The following is a 16,542-nucleotide window of genomic DNA, read 5'->3' on the forward strand; positions in this document are numbered from 1 at the left end:
ATCTATCTATCTATCTATCTATCTATCTATCTATCTATCATCTATCTATCATCTATCTATCTATCATCTATCTATCATCTATCTATCTATCTATCTATCTATCATCTATCTATCTATCTATCTATCTATCTATCTATCATCTATCTATCTATCTATCTATCTATCTATCATCTATCTATCTATCTATCTATCTATCTATCTATCTATCTATCTATCTATCTATCTCTCTCTATCTATCTATCTATCTATCTATCTTTTCATTTGCAGGGGACTTATTCCCTTTAACAACTATACTACTTGAACAATATGCAGGAGATGATCAGATCGCCTGTATGTAGCAGAATTACTCGCTACTTGCTATGAGCGCTGACCACCTATGCATCCTCACACTCTTCCCTCTACTCAGTCTTCTGACAGTCAAACTCAAGGCAAATTAATTATGTGAAAATCATACAGTGTGATTGTCTGGATTTTCAGAATTCACAGTTGCAGTGTACCCAGGGTCGGACTGACCCGGCGGGGTGCCGGGGAATTCCCCGGTGGGCCCGTGGAGAAGAGCAGGAGTGGGGAGGAAAAAAAAGGTTGAGGGTCTTTTGAATGTGGGCGTGGTGACAGGAGAGCTGGGCCAGGGAGCAGGAGAGCAGCCGGGGTCCAGCAGCGTCACAGCTAGCAGGCCACAGCCGCGTCTGCTAAAAGTGACATCACTCTGCGCGCCCTGCACTTCTGCTTCCAGTATAGGAGTGCACTGCTTCAATAAAGCCTGTGCCGGACTGAAGACAAGGCAAGGTAGGGTACTAACACCCCCTAATGTGTGTGTATGGTTATATATGAATTGTATGTCTATGCCTGTATATGTATGCATGGTATATCTGTGTATTTATGCTTGTATATGTATGCCTGCATGTGCATGTATGCATGGTATATGTGTGTCTATATATGTATGCATGGTATATACTGCATATGTGTATATATGCTTGTATGTGTATGATTGTGTGTGTGTATATATGCGTGTGTATATATGCTTGTGTGTGTATATACAGTATGCTTGTATGTGTATGCCTGTATGTGTACAGTGGGGCAAAAAAGTATTTAGTCAGTCAGCAATAGTGCAAGTTCCACCACTTAAAAAGATGAGAGGCGTCTGTAATTTACATCATAGGTAGACCTCAACTATGGGAGACAAACTGAGAAAAAAAAATCCAGAAAATCACATTGTCTATTTTTTAACATTTTATTTGCATATTATGGTGGAAAATAAGTATTTGGTCAGAAACAAAATTTCATCTCAATACTTTGTAATATATCCTTTGTTGGCAATGACAGAGGTCAAACGTTTTCTGTAAGTCTTCACAAGGTTGCCACACACTGTTGTTGGTATGTTGGCCCATTCCTCCATGCAGATCTCCTCTAGAGCAGTGATGTTTTTGGCTTTTCGCTTGGCAACACGGACTTTCAACTCCCTCCAAAGGTTTTCTATAGGGTTGAGATCTGGAGACTGGCTAGGCCACTCCAGGACCTTGAAATGCTTCTTACGAAGCCACTCCTTCGTTGCCCTGGCGGTGTGCTTTGGATCATTGTCATGTTGAAAGACCCAGCCACGTTTCATCTTCAATGCCCTTGCTGATGGAAGGAGGTTTGCACTCAAAATCTCACGATACATGGCCCCATTCATTCTTTCATGTACCCGGATCAGTCGTCCTGGTCCCTTTGCAGGGAAACAGCCCCAAAGCATGATGTTTCCACCACCATGCTTTACAGTAGGTATGGTGTTTGATGGATGCAACTCAGTATTCTTTTTCCTCCAAACACGACAAGTTGTGTTTCTACCAAACAGTTCCAGTTTGGTTTCATCAGACCATAGGACATTCTCCCAAAACTCCTCTGGATCATCCAAATGCTCTCTAGCAAACTTCAGACGGGCCCGGACATGTACTGGCTTAAGCAGTGGGACACGTCTGGCACTGCAGGATCTGAGTCCATGGTGGCATAGTGTGTTACTTATGGTAGGCCTTGTTACATTGGTCCCAGCTCTCTGCAGTTCATTCACTAGGTCCCCCCGCGTGGTTCTGGGATTTTTGCTCACCGTTCATGTGATCATTCTGACCCCATGGGGTGGGATTTTGCGTGGAGCCCCAGATCGAGGGAGATTATCAGTGGTCTTGTATGTCTTCCATTTTCTAATTATTGCTCCCACTGTTGATTTCTTCACTCCAAGCTGGTTGTCTATTGCAGATTCAGTCTTCCCAGCCTGGTGCAGGGCTACAATTTTGTTTCTGGTGTCCTTTGACAGCTCTTTGGTCTTCACCATAGTGGAGTTTGGAGTCAGACTGTTTGAGGGTATGCACAGGTGTCTTTTTATACTGATAACAAGTTTAAACAGGTGCCATTACTACAGGTAATGAGTGGAGGAAAGAGGAGACTCTTAAAGAAGAAGTTACAGGTCTGTGAGAGCCAGAAATCTTGATTGTTTGTTTCTGACCAAATACTTATTTTCCACCATAATATGCAAATAAAATGATAAAAAAACAGACAATGTGATTTTCTGGATTTTTTTTTCTCAGTTTGTCTCCCATAGTTGAGGTCTACCTATGATGTAAATTACAGACGCCTCTCATCTTTTTAAGTGGTGGAACTTGCACTATTGCTGACTGATTAAATACTTTTTTGCCCCACTGTATGTATGCATGATATGTGTGTATATATATATACAGACCAAAAGTTTGGACACACCGTCTCATTAAAAGATTTTTTCTGTATTTTCATGACTATGAAAATGGTAAATTCACACTGAAGGCATTAAAACTATGAATTAACACATGTGGAATTATATACTTAAAAAAGTGTGAAACAACTGAAAATATGTCTTATATTCTAGGTTCTTCAAAGTTGCCACCTTTTGCTTTGATGACTGCTTTGCACACTCTTGGCATTCTCTTGATGAGCTTCAAGAGGAAATCACCAGAAATGGTCTTCCAACCATCTTGAAGAAGTTCCCAGAGATGCTTAGCACTTGTTGGCCCTTTTGCCTTCACTCTGCGGTCCAGCTCACCCCAAACCATCTCGATTGGGTTCAGGTCTGGTAACTGTGGAGGCCAGGTCATCTGGCGTAGCACTTCATCACTCTCCTTCTTGGTCAAATAGCCCTTACATAGCCTGGAAGTGTGTTTGGGGTCATTGTCCTGTTGAAAAATAAATGATGGTCCAACTAAACGCAAACTGGATGGAATAGCATGCCACTGCAAGATGCTGTGGTAGCCATGCTGGTTCAGTATGCCTTCAATTTTGAATAAATCCCCAACAGTGTCACCAGCAAAGCACCCCCACACCATCACACCTCCTCCTCCATGCTTCACGGTGGGAACCAGGCATGTAGAGTCCATCCGTTCACCTTTTCTGCATCGCACAAAGACACTGTGGTTGAAACCAAAGATCGCAAATTTGGACTCATCAGACCAAAGCACAGATTTTCCACTGGTCTAATGTCCATTCCTTGTGTTCTTTAGCCCAAACAAGTCTCTTCTGCTTGTTGCCTGTCCTTAGCAGTGGTTTCCTAGCAGCTATTTTACCATGAAGGCCTGCTGCACAAAGTCTCCTCTTAACAGTTGTTGTAGAGATGTGTCTGCTGCTAGAATTCTGTGTGGCATTGACCTGGTCTCTAATCTGAGCTGCAGTTAACCTGCGATTTCTGAGGCTGGTGATTAGGATAAACTTATGCTCAGAGGCAGAGGTGACTCTTGGTCTTCCTTTCCTGGGGCGGTCCTCATGTGAGCCAGTTTCTTTGTAGCGCTTGATGGTTTTTGCAACTGCACTTGAGGACACTTTCAATGTTTTTCCAATTTTTCGGACTGACTGACCTTCATTTCTTAAAGTAATGATGGCCACTCATTTTTCTTTACTTAGCTGCTTTTTTCTAGCCATAATACAAATTCTAACAGCCTATTTATTAGGACTGTCAGCTGTGTATCCACCAGACTTCTGCACAACACAACTGATGGTCCCAACCCAATTTATAAGGCAGGAAATCCCACTTATTAAAACAGTCAGGACACACCTGTGAAGTGAAAACCATTTTCGGTGACTACCTTTTGAAGCTCATCAAGAGACTGCCAAGAGTGTGCAAAGCAGTCATCATAGCAAAAGGTGGCTACTTTGAAGAACCTAGAACATAAGACATATTTTCAGTTGTTTCACACTTTTTTGTTAAGTATATAATTCCATATGTGTTAATTCATAGTTTTGATGCCTGCAGTGTGAATTTACAATTTTCACAGTCATGAAAATACAGAAAGATCTTTAAATGAGAAGGTGTGTCCAAACTTTTGGTGTGAACTGTATATGCGTGTATGTATGTATGGTATATGTGTATGTATGCATGGCATATGTGTATGTATATGCCTATATGTGTATGTATGCATGGTATATGTGTGTATGTGTATGCCTGGATGTGCATATATGCTTGCATGTGTATATATGCTTGTATATGTATGCCTGTATGTGTATGTATGCATGGTATATGCTTGTATGTGTATGCCTGTATATCTATGTCTGCATGGTATATCTGTGTATATATGCTTGCATGTGTATGCCTGTTTGTGTATGTATGCATGGTATGTGTATGTCTGCATGGTATATGTGTGTATATATACACTTGTATGTGTATATCAGTATATGTGTGTATGCATGGTATGTGTATATATGCTTGTATGTGTCTGTATGCATGGTATATGTGTGTATATATACTTGTATGTGTATGCCTGTATATGTGTGTGCACGCGTATGTCTTCATATGTGTGTCTGTGTCTACATGCACGTGTCTGTGTTTGCATATGCATTTCTGTTTGTGTATGTCATTGAGTGTCTGCATGTTTGTGTGTGTCTTCCTGGGTGTGCTTGTATGTGTCTAGTCTGTGTGCATTTCTGTGTACATGTGTCTTCACGTGTGTGTGTGCACATGTTTCCGTGTGTGTGTGTGCTTGTCTGAGCGTGAATTTTTGTGTGCGTATCTGTGTGTATGAGCATGACTGTCTGTGTGTTTACGTATGCACTTTTGCATGCATAAGTGTGCTTGCCTGTGTGTATATGTTTGTCCCCATTTCTGTGTGTGTGCAATCTGCAAGTGTGTGTGTGCGTGCATGCGTGTGTGTCTACTAATGCATGTCTTCGTGTGTGTGTGTGTGTGTATATGTGCTTCTGAATTTCTTTGTGTGTCTTTGTGCTCTTTCAAATATTTTAATTGGGGAGAGATGGGGGGAGAAATTTTAGGATACAATATGCAGAGAATGTGGGAAGAAACAGTGTGGTGAATGAGGGGAGAGGGGAATGTGTGCGGGAACAGAAGGGGTATGTATGAGGAGACAATATGGAGAGTGAGAGGAGAAAAGAGTGAGGGTACACAGAACTAGGTAGTGTGGGTGGATGTATATAGATGCGGCAGTATGGGGGGACAGTGTGAGGGCACAGCAAAGAGGGAATAGTATGCTGTAGAGCGGTAGTGTGATGGGGGCACATTATACAGATGGTCAGTATAGGGGGACACCATGTGAGAGGACAGTGTGAAGAGGAGGCCCAGAATAGAAAAGAGAGCTCAGTGAGGAGGGCATGTGCCATAAGAATTATAGAGTGTGTGGGTCATATTTAGCGCAGGGAGCATTGTGAGAGTTAGTAGTCTCCACGTAGGGCAGATATTTTTATTCAGAAGCATTGTAATGACTCTGCTATTTTTAGGGGGGTCATGTGGGGATGTGCTGCAGAAGACCGGAGAAGATGGAGGTCAGCGGAGAACAGCTGTGGATGAGAACAGTGATCATGGAGTCTGGACAAGAAGGAGACGAAAAGAAAGAGAACAACTCTAATCAGAGAAGAGGTCACAGGTAAGATGCCTGGATGTAAATGTTTATTTGTGATCCAGCCTGCGTCTCATCAGTGCTGTGGTTCCTGTATGGTCCGCAGTCTGATGACTGATGACAACTCCCAGTATCTCCATTGTTAAAGACATACTGAGACTTGTAGGTTCATGTGATACAAAGGTGTTAGGAGTCGAGTTTCCTCTGCTGCACAGGGGGAATCTCGATCCGTCTCCGTTGCGGTCTCCCATTCTCCTCCAGCCGCAGTGGAGTCTGCTCAGCAGGGACGTCGCTCCCAGTGTCTTGCTCGCTCTCACTCTATACAGAGAGTTACTGCTGCTTCTTCAGCTCCTGCCATTAAAGTCAGTGCTGGTCAGCGGCGAGCGGACTTCCCTGGGAATAAGTCCTTGTTTGCGCACACTGAGCATGCCCAGAGCAAGATCTCCCGTTGGAGATCGAGGGTCATGTGCTCTGGCTCTGCAGCGCATTCCATTGGTCCTCTTGGCAGGCCCTGGAAGGGCAAAGTTTCTGTGGCCACTTCCTGTCCTGCAATTATATACACTGCGCATGACCGCACGGCCATGCGCTAGTGTACAATTGAATACGTGTGTTTGTTGTGAGTGCAAGTCGTTCATTAAATACCCCTACCCTATTGTATGACTGTTCGCGTATGGAGTTTGGCTGCTATCTAGCGCCCGACAAATCACTCAACGTGTCACACACGTATCAGCGTCTATTGCTGTGACCGCCAGTGCGGCGCCACGCGCCAGTAGTGCGCTTCCTGACCCACGTCTGGGTGCTTAGTGGTGCCTGCCAGCACGGCACAGTTCGCACTTCGGTGCTCTAATTATAAGAATTGCCTAACACACCCAGTTGCGGTGTTGTGCCAGCAAGGGTCTAATCGGACTTCAATCCTAGTTGAGGTTAAGTTCGCTGACTGCTTGCTCGCCTTCTATGTGCGGTACCGCGATCCTGTGACGCAACAGGATCGCTTCCTTCACGTTGGGTGAAGTTTAACCCACGCGAGTATACTTATGAGTACCGCCATATAGTCCGTCATTACTCAGCAGCAGGTTCCATCTCTGCACGGTGGACCCCGGGTGTTATGAGAGGCAATTCAGTATCACAATGGACATGGAGGTCAGAGCACATACAGTGATCTGACAATAACCCAAAATAATAGAACGAGCTCTGAGACGTGGGAACTCTGCAGACCGCAATCCCTGATCCTCTCCAAACACAACTAGAGGCAGCCGTGGATTGCGCCTAACGCTACCTATGCAACTCGGCACAGCCTGAGAAACTAACTAGCCTGAAGATAGAAAAAATAAGCCTACCTTGCCTCAGAGAAATACCCCAAAGGAAAAGGCAGCCCCCCACATATAATGACTGTGAGTAAGATGAAAAGACAAACATAGGGATGAAATAGATTCAGCAAAGTGAGGCCCGATATTCTAGACAGAACGAGGATAGGAAAGATAACTTTGCGGTCTACTCAAAACCCTAAAGAAAACCACGCAAAGGGGCAAAAAGACCCTCCGTACCGAACTAACGGCACGGAGGTACACCCTTTGCGTCCCAGAGCTTCCAGCAAAACAAATAGACAAGCTGGACAGAAAAAATAGCAACAAATAGCAAAGAAGCACTTAGCTATGCAGAGCAGCAGGCCACAGGAATGATCCAGAGAAACACAAGTCCAACACTGGAACATTGACAGGAAGCATGAATCAAAACATTAGGTGGGGTTAAGTAGAGAAGCACCTAACGACCTCACCAGATCACCTGAGGGAGGAAACTCAGAAGCAGCAGTACCAGTTTCCTCCACAAACGGAAGCTCCCAGAGAGAATCAGTCGAAGTACCACTTGTGACCACAGGAGGGAGCTCTGCCACAGAATTCACAACAGTACCCCCCCCCTTGAGGAGGGGTCACCGAACCCTCACCAGAGCCCCCAGGCCGACCAGGATGAGCCACATGAAAGGCACGAACAAGATCGGGAGCATGGACATCAGAGGCAAAAACCCAGGAATTATCCTCCTGAGCATAACCCTTCCATTTAACCAGATACTGGAGTTTCCGTCTTGAAACACGAGAATCCAAAATCTTCTCCACAATATACTCCAATTCCCCCTCCACCAAAACCGGGGCAGGAGGGTCAACAGATGGAACCGTAGGTGCCACGTATCTCCGCAACAATGACCTATGGAAGACGTTATGCATGAAAAAAGAATCTGGGAGGGTCAGACGAAAAGACACAGGATTAATAACCTTTAGAAATCCTATAAGGACCAATGAAACGAGGTTTAAACTTCGGAGAGGAAACCTTCATAGGAATATGACGAGAAGATAACCAAACCAGATCCCCAACACGAAGTCGGGGACCCACACGGCGTCTGCGATTAGCGAAACATTGAGCCTTCTCCTGGGACAAGGTCAAATTGTCCACTACATGAGTCCAAATCTGCTGCAACCTGTCCACCACAGTATCCACACCAGGACAGTCCGAAGACTCAACCTGTCCTGAAGAGAAACGAGGATGGAACCCAGAATTGCAGAAAAATGGCGAAACCAAGGTAGCCGAGCTGGCCGGATTATTAAGGGCGAACTCAGCCAAAGGCAAAAAGGACACCCAGTCATCCTGATCGGCAGAAACAAAGCATCTCAGATAGGTTTCCAAGGTCTGATTGGTTCGTTCGGTCTGGCCATTAGTCTGAGGATGAAAAGCCGAGGAAAAAGACAAGTCAATGCCCATCCTACCACAAAAGGCTCGCCAAAACCTCGAAACAAACTGGGAACCTCTGTCAGAAACGATATTCTCTGGAATGCCATGCAAACGAACCACATGCTGGAAGAACAATGGCACCAAATCAGAGGAGGAAGGCAACTTGGACAAGGGTACCAGATGGACCATCTTAGAAAAGCGATCACAGACCACCCAAATGACTGACATCTTTTGAGAGACGGGAAGATCTGAAATAAAATCCATAGAGATATGTGTCCAAGGTCTCTTCGGGACCGGCAAGGGCAAAAGCAACCCACTGGCACGAGAACAGCAGGGCTTAGCCCGAGCACAAATCCCACAGGACTGCACAAAAGAACGCACATCCCGCGACAGAGACGGCCACCAAAAGGATCTAGCCACTAACTCTCTGGTACCAAAGATTCCAGGATGACCAGCCAACACCGAACAATGAACCTCAGAGATCACTTTATTTGTCCACCTATCCGGGACAAACAGTTTCTCCGCTGGACAACGATCAGGTTTATTAGCCTGAAATTTTTGCAGCACCCGCCGCAAATCAGGGGAGATGGCAGACACAATTACTCCTTCCTTGAGGATACCCGCCGGCTCAGATAAACCCGGAGAGTCGGGCACAAAACTCCTAGACAGAGCATCCGCCTTCACATTTTTAGAGCCCGGAAAGTACGAAATCACAAAGTCAAAACGGGCGAAAAACAGCGACCAACGAGCCTGTCTAGGATTCAAACGCTTAGCAGACTCGAGATAAGTCAGGTTCTTATGATCAGTCAATACCACCACGCGATGCTTAGCTCCTTCAAGCCAATGACGCCACTCCTCGAATGCCCACTTCATGGCCAGCAACTCTCGGTTGCCCACATCATAATTCCGCTCAGCAGGCGAAAACTTCCTGGAAAAAAAGCGCATGGTTTCATCACTGAACAATCAGAACCTCTCTGCGACAAAACAGCCCCTGCTCCAATCTCAGAAGCATCAACCTCGACCTGGAACGGAAGAGAAACATCAGGTTGACACAACACAGGGGCAGAAGAAAAACGACGCTTCAACTCTTGAAAAGCTTCCACAGCAGCAGAAGACCAATTGACCAAATCAGCACCCTTCTTGGTCAAATCGGTCAATGGTTTGGCAATACTAGAAAAATTGCAGATGAAGGGACGATAAAAATTAGCAAAGCCCAGGAACTTTTGCAGACTTTTCAGAGATGTCGGCTGAGTCCAATCATGGATGGCTTGGACCTTAACAGGATCCATCTCGATAGTAGAAGGGGAAAAGATGAACCCCAAAAATGAAACCTTCTGCACACCAAAGAGACACTTTGATCCCTTCACAAACAAAGAGTTAGCACGCAGGACCTGAAAAACCGTTCTGACCTGTTTCACATGAGACTCCCAATCATCCGAGAAGATCAAAATGTCATCCAAGTACACAATCAGGAATTTATCCAGGTACTCTCGGAAGATGTCATGCATAAAGGACTGAAACACTGATGGAGCATTGGCAAGTCCGAATGGCATCACTAGATACTCAAAATGACCCTCTGGCGTATTAAATGCAGTTTTCCATTCATCGCCTCGCCTGATTCGCACCAGATTATACGCACCACGAAGATCAATCTTGGTGAACCAACTAGCCCCCTTAATCCGAGCAAACAAATCAGATAACAAAGGCAAGGGGTACTGAAATTTAACAGTGATCTTATTAAGAAGGCGATAATCTATACAAGGTCTCAGTGAACCATCCTTTTTGGCTACAAAAAAGAACCCTGCTCCTAATGGCGACGATGACGGGCGAATATGCCCCTTCTCCAGGGATTCCTTCACATAACTGCGCATAGCGGTGTGCTCAGGCACGGATAAATTAAACAGTCGACCTTTTGGGAATTTACCACCAGGAATCAAATTGATAGCACAATCACAATCCCTATGCGGAGGTAGGGCATCGGACTTGGGCTCATCAAATACATCCCGGTAATCAGACAAGAACTCTGGAACCTCAGAAGGGGTGGATGACGAAATTGACAAAAATGGAACATCACCATGTACCCCCTGACAACCCCAGCTGGACACCGACATGGATTTCCAATCCAATACTGGATTATGGGCTTGTAGCCATGGCAACCCCAACACGACCACATCATGCAGATTATGCAACACCAGAAAGCGAATATCCTCCTGATGTGCAGGAGCCATGCACATGGTCAGCTGGGTCCAGTATTGAGGCTTATTCTTGGCCAAAAGCGTAGCATCAATACCTCTCAATGGAATAGGACACTGCAAGGGCTCCAAGAAAAACCCACAACGCTTAGCATATTCCAAGTCCATCAAATTCAGAGCAGCGCCTGAATCCACAAACGCCATGACAGAATATGATGACAAAGAGCAGATCAAGGTAACGGACAGAAGAAATTTTGACTGTACCGTACCAATGGTGGCAGACCTAGCGAACCGCTTAGTGCGCTTAGGACAATCAGAGATGGCATGAGTGGAATCACCACAGTAGAAACACAGCCCATTCAGACGTCTGTGTTCTTGCCGTTCAACTCTGGTCAAAGTCCTATCGCACTGCATAGGCTCAGGTTTAAGCTCAGGTAATACCGCCAAATGGTGCACAGATTTACGCTCACGCAAGCGTCGACCGATCTGAATTGCCAAAGACATAGACTCATTCAAACCAGCAGGCATAGGAAATCCCACCATGACATCCTTAAGGGCTTCAGAGAGACCCTTTCTGAACATAGCTGCCAGCGCAGATTCATTCCATTGAGTGAGCACTGACCATTTTCTAAATTTCTGGCAATATACCTCTATCTCATCCTGACCCTGACAAAGAGCCAGCAAATTCTTTTCTGCCTGATCCACTGAATTAGGCTCATCGTACAGCAATCCGAGCGCCAGGAAAAACGCATTGATATTACTCAATGCAGGATCTCCTGGCGCAAGAGAAAATGCCCAGTCCTGAGGGTCGCCGCGCAAAAAAGAAATAATAATCAAAACCTGTTGAACTGGATCACCAGAGGAACGAGGTTTCAAGGCCAGAAATAGCTTACAATTATTTTTGAAACTCAGAAACTTAGTTCTATCTCCAAAAAACAAATCAGGAATAGGAATTCTTGGTTCTAACATAGATTTCTGATCAATAGTGTCTTGAATCTTTTGTACTCTTGCCGAGAGCTGATCCACAAATGAAGACAGACTTCTAATGTCCATCGCTACACCTGTGTACTGAACCACCCAAATGTCTAGGGGAAAAAAAAGACAAAACACAAAGCCAAGAAAAAAAAATGGTCTCAGAACTTCTTTTTTCCCTCTATTGAGAATCATTAGTACTTTTGGCTTCCTGTACTGTTATGAGAGGCAATTCAGTATCACAATGGACATGGAGGTCAGAGCACATACAGTGATCTGACAATAACCCAAAATAATAGAACGAGCTCTGAGACGTGGGAACTCTGCAGACCGCAATCCCTGATCCTCTCCAAACACAACTAGAGGCAGCCATGGATTGCGCCTAACGCTACCTATGCAACTCGGCACAGCCTGAGAAACTAACTAGCCTGAAGATAGAAAAAATAAGACTACCTTGCCTCAGAGAAATACCCCAAAGGAAAAGGCAGCCCCCCACATATAATGACTGTGAGTAAGATGAAAAGACAAACGTAGGGATGAAATAGATTCAGCAAAGTGAGGCCCGATATTCTAGACAGAACGAGGATAGGAAAGATAACTTTGCGGTCTACACAAAACCCTAAAGAAAACCACGCAAAGGGGCAAAAAGACCCTCCGTACCGAACTAACGGCACGGAGGTATACCCTTTGCGTCCCAGAGCTTCCAGCAAAACAAATAGACAAGCTGGACAGAAAAAATAGCAACAAATAGCAAAGAAGCACTTAGCTATGCAGAGCAGCAGGCCACAGGAATGATCCAGAGAAACACAAGTCCAACACTGGAACATTGACAGGAAGCATGAATCAAAGCATTAGGTGGGGTTAAGTAGAGAAGCACCTAACGACCTCACCAGATCACCTGAGGGAGGAAACTCAGAAGCAGCAGTACCAGTTTCCTCCACAAACGGAAGCTCCCAGAGAGAATCAGCCGAAGTACCACTTGTGACCACAGGAGGGAGCTCTGCCACAGAATTCACAACACCCGGGCTACGAACGCACCGTACACTATCAGTCTTATTATTTGGTGCGTTCCGCTAGCCCTAACATTACACTAGCGCCAGGGTCTGGCTAGTGATGACGGACAAACAGCAATCCCTGCGGTATATACGGCAGCTGGAGGGTAGGTTGGCGGCTCTCGAGAGCGCAACCTCAGCTGTGGATGTTACCGCAATTGCTGTACAGGCTGCCAGCGTGGCTGCAGCAACTTTGTCCATTGCCACCCCTGCTCCGACATTTTCTCGCCTCCCGCTGCCAGAAAAATATTCTGGTAATAGCAAATTTTGTAGGGGATTCGTGAGTCAGTGCTCTATTCATCTCGAGCTTCTGGCTGCACGTTTCCCCACAGAGCGGGCTAAGGTGGGATTTATTGTGTCTCTATTGTCGGACAGGGCGTTCGAATGGGCTACGCCGCTGTGGGAGCATGGCGATCATGTGGTGCAGAGTGCTCCTCTGTTTTTGAGCACTTTAAAACAGGTCTTTTTAGGACCTCAAGTCACCCATGACACTGCGCTCCAACTGCTGGCATTAACTCAGGGTGAGTCCTTGGTCAGTCATTTTGCCGTCCAATTCCGCACTTTAGCATCAGAGCTGGAATGGTCGGATAAAGCTCTTATCCCCATATTTTGGAGGGGCTTGGCTGACCATGTAAAGGACGCTCTGGCCACTAGGGAGATTCCTGCCACACTGGAGGAGTTAATAACAGTCTCCACTCGAATTGACCTCCGTTTTAACGAGCGGAGGTTAGAGCGAGCCCAGTGTAGGCAGAGGTTTCGGCTGGCTCCTACTTTCGCCAAACCTCTGGAATCTCCGGTCCTGGTTCCTGAGTCATATGAGGCCAGGGAAGAGTCACAACCGGGACCTAAGTCCCGGACCGCTTGTGCACTCAGGGTCTGTCATGTTTGCCAGCAGTCTGGACATTTAGCCACCAGATGTTCTCAGCGGTCGAGGAAACGTCAGCGTCTAGTGGTCGTAGGTGGAGGTACACTAGACACGGCGACGTTTGCCTCTAAATTGTCCTTTAAGGGGACAATTACTATAGGCTCATTCTCCCACCCAGTAGAGCTCTGCGTGGATTCTGGGGCGGAGGGCAATTTTATGTCTTCTGCCTTCGCCCAACGCCACGCAATGCCTCTGGTTATGCTAGCTCAACCTGTAACGGTACGAGTGGTGAATAGGTCGACTCTGCCCTCACAGATAACTCACCAGACCATCCCTTTTACTCTGTCCATGTCGCCATCTCATCAGGAGATTATTTCTCTGCTCGTCATTCTAGAGGGAATTGATGAAGTCCTGTTGGGAATACCTTGGCTACGGTACCACTCTCCTCATATCGAGTGGTCATCAGGCAGAATTCTGGGATGGGGTGAATCTTGTGGGGGTAGGTGTCAGAGGGAGTGCATTCAGGTAGCTACAACTGAGGTACCCGCAGATCTTTCCTCTCTCCCCAAGCAGTATTGGTCGTATGCAGACGTATTCTCCAAAAAGGCGGCAGAGACCCTTCCGCCCCATCGCCCCTATGACTGTCCTATTGACCTCTTGCCTGGTGCTGAGCCTCCCCGGGGTCGAGTCTATCCACTATCTCTCCCGGAGACGGAGGCAATGTCACAGTACATCCAGGAAAATCTGGCAAGAGGGTTCATCAGGAAGTCAGTGTCACCTGCTGGGGCAGGGTTCTTCTTCGTGCAGAAGAAGAGTGAGGAATTGCGTCCATGCATAGACTACAGGGGTCTTAACGCCATCACCGTTAAGAATAAATACCCTTTGCCTTTGATAGCTGAACTGTTTGATAGGCTTCGGGGAGCAAGGGTATTTACTAAATTAGATCTGCGGGGTGCTTACAACCTGATTCGCATCCGTGAGGGGGACGAATGGAAGACGGCTTTTAACACCAGGGATGGGCACTATGAATATCTGGTGATGCCCTTTGGGCTCTGTAATGCCCCAGCCGTTTTCCAAGACTTTGTGAACGATATCTTCCGGGATATGCTTTCCACCTCGGTCGTAGTCTATCTGGATGATATTCTCATCTACTCTCCAGATATTGACTCCCACCGGAGAGATGTTTGCAAAGTCTTCGACCTCCTACGGGCAAACTCCCTCTATGCCAAGTTGGAGAAGTGTATGTTTGAGCAGGAGTCCTTACCTTTCCTAGGCTACATCATCTCAGCCCAGGGATTGGCTATGGATCCTGCCAAACTACAGGCTGTGATGGACTGGCAGGAACCCCATTCTCTTAAAGCGGTGCAGCGCTTTATGGGGTTCATCAATTATTATCGCCAGTTCATCCCGCATTTCTCAACTTTGGTAGCTCCCTTGGTTGCCCTCACCAAGAAGGGGGCGAATCCCAAATTGTGGTCTGAGGAGGTCTCCAAGGCTTTTATCTCTATAAAGTCACACTTCGCTAGCGCTCCCATCCTACATCGCCCCGATGTTGATAAGCCATTTATCATGGAGGTGGATGCCTCTTCTGTTGGTGCTGGAGCAGTCCTCTTCCAAAAGGATGCTCAAGGTCGGAAGCATCCTTGCTTCTTTTTCTCCAAGACCTTCGCACCAGCAGAGAGGAATTATTCCATCGGGGACAGGGAGTTGCTAGCCATGAAGTTGGCTTTCTCGGAGTGGAGACATCTCTTGGAGGGAGCACGTTTTCCCTTCCAAGTCTTCACAGATCACAAAAATTTGGTGTATCTGCAGACAGCTCAGCGGTTGAATTCTCGCCAGGCCAGATGGTCCTTGTTCTTCTCCCGGTTTCATTTCACCCTCCATTTCCTTTCTGGGGAGAAGAACATTCGGGCCGACGCTCTCTCTTGCTCCGTTGTGTCATCTGCGGAGGAGGAGGAGGAGCCTCGGCTTATTGTCCCCACCGAGAGTTTGAGAACTGTGGCCCCGGTTTCGCTGGAGTCTGTGCCCCCGGGCAAGACTTTTGTTCCATCTAGTTTGCGACCGGAGGTTCTCTCTTGGGCGCACTCGTCCAGGGTGGGTGGACATTTTGGTACTAAAAGGACATCAGAGTTACTGGCGAGGACATACTGGTGGCCGCATATGGCTCGTGATGTCGCGGAGTACGTTCGGGCGTGTGTCTCTTGTGCCAGGAACAAGACTCCTCGGCAACGGCCAGCTGGTTTGCTTTATCCTCTGCCCGTGGCTGACAGGCCCTGGGAGATGGTCGGGATGGACTTTGTGGTTGGCTTACCCAAGTCTCGTAATTGCACCATTATCTGGGTGATCACAGATCATTTTTCCAAAATGGTGCATTTGGTGCCTCTTCCACGGCTACCATCTGCACGGGCGTTGGCTGTCTTGTTTATCAAGCATATCTTTCGATTACACGGTATGCCAGACAAAATTGTTAGTGACCGGGGTCCCCAGTTTGCGTCTCGATTCTGGAGGGAGCTATGTCGTCTACTCAGTATTGAGTTAAATCTCTCTTCGGCATATCATCCCGAGACGAATGGGTTGGTAGAAAGGGCCAACCAGACCTTGGTCACATATCTGCGACATTTTGTTTCTGCCAGACAGGATGACTGGGCATCCTTGCTACCGTGGGCAGAGTTTGCACTTAACAATGCCGTAGCCGACTCCACCGGTCAGACTCCATTCCTCTTAAATTACGGCCAGCATCCGCGTGTTCCTGTGCCCATGCCTGTGTCTTCCGCTGATCCCAGGGTGGCAGACTGGGCTGTGGAGGCACGGGACATTTGGGATCGCACGCAGGATGCCATTCGGGCCTCCAAGGAGAGAATGAGGTCCTCCGCCGATGTTCATCGGCGCCCCGCTCC

At 46.7% G+C, this 16,542-nt stretch overlaps 1 protein-coding gene across 4 annotated transcripts in view; it reads left to right on the top strand.

Moving 5' to 3' along the window:
• Window positions 1-16,542, top strand: part of RBMS3 (RNA binding motif single stranded interacting protein 3) — a 983,638-nt gene that overhangs the window by 570,830 nt on the left and 396,266 nt on the right. The window lies entirely within an intron of this gene.

This window comes from Ranitomeya imitator, chromosome 6, assembly GCF_032444005.1.
Source record: "Ranitomeya imitator isolate aRanImi1 chromosome 6, aRanImi1.pri, whole genome shotgun sequence".
Taxonomy (NCBI): Eukaryota; Metazoa; Chordata; class Amphibia; order Anura; family Dendrobatidae; genus Ranitomeya; species Ranitomeya imitator.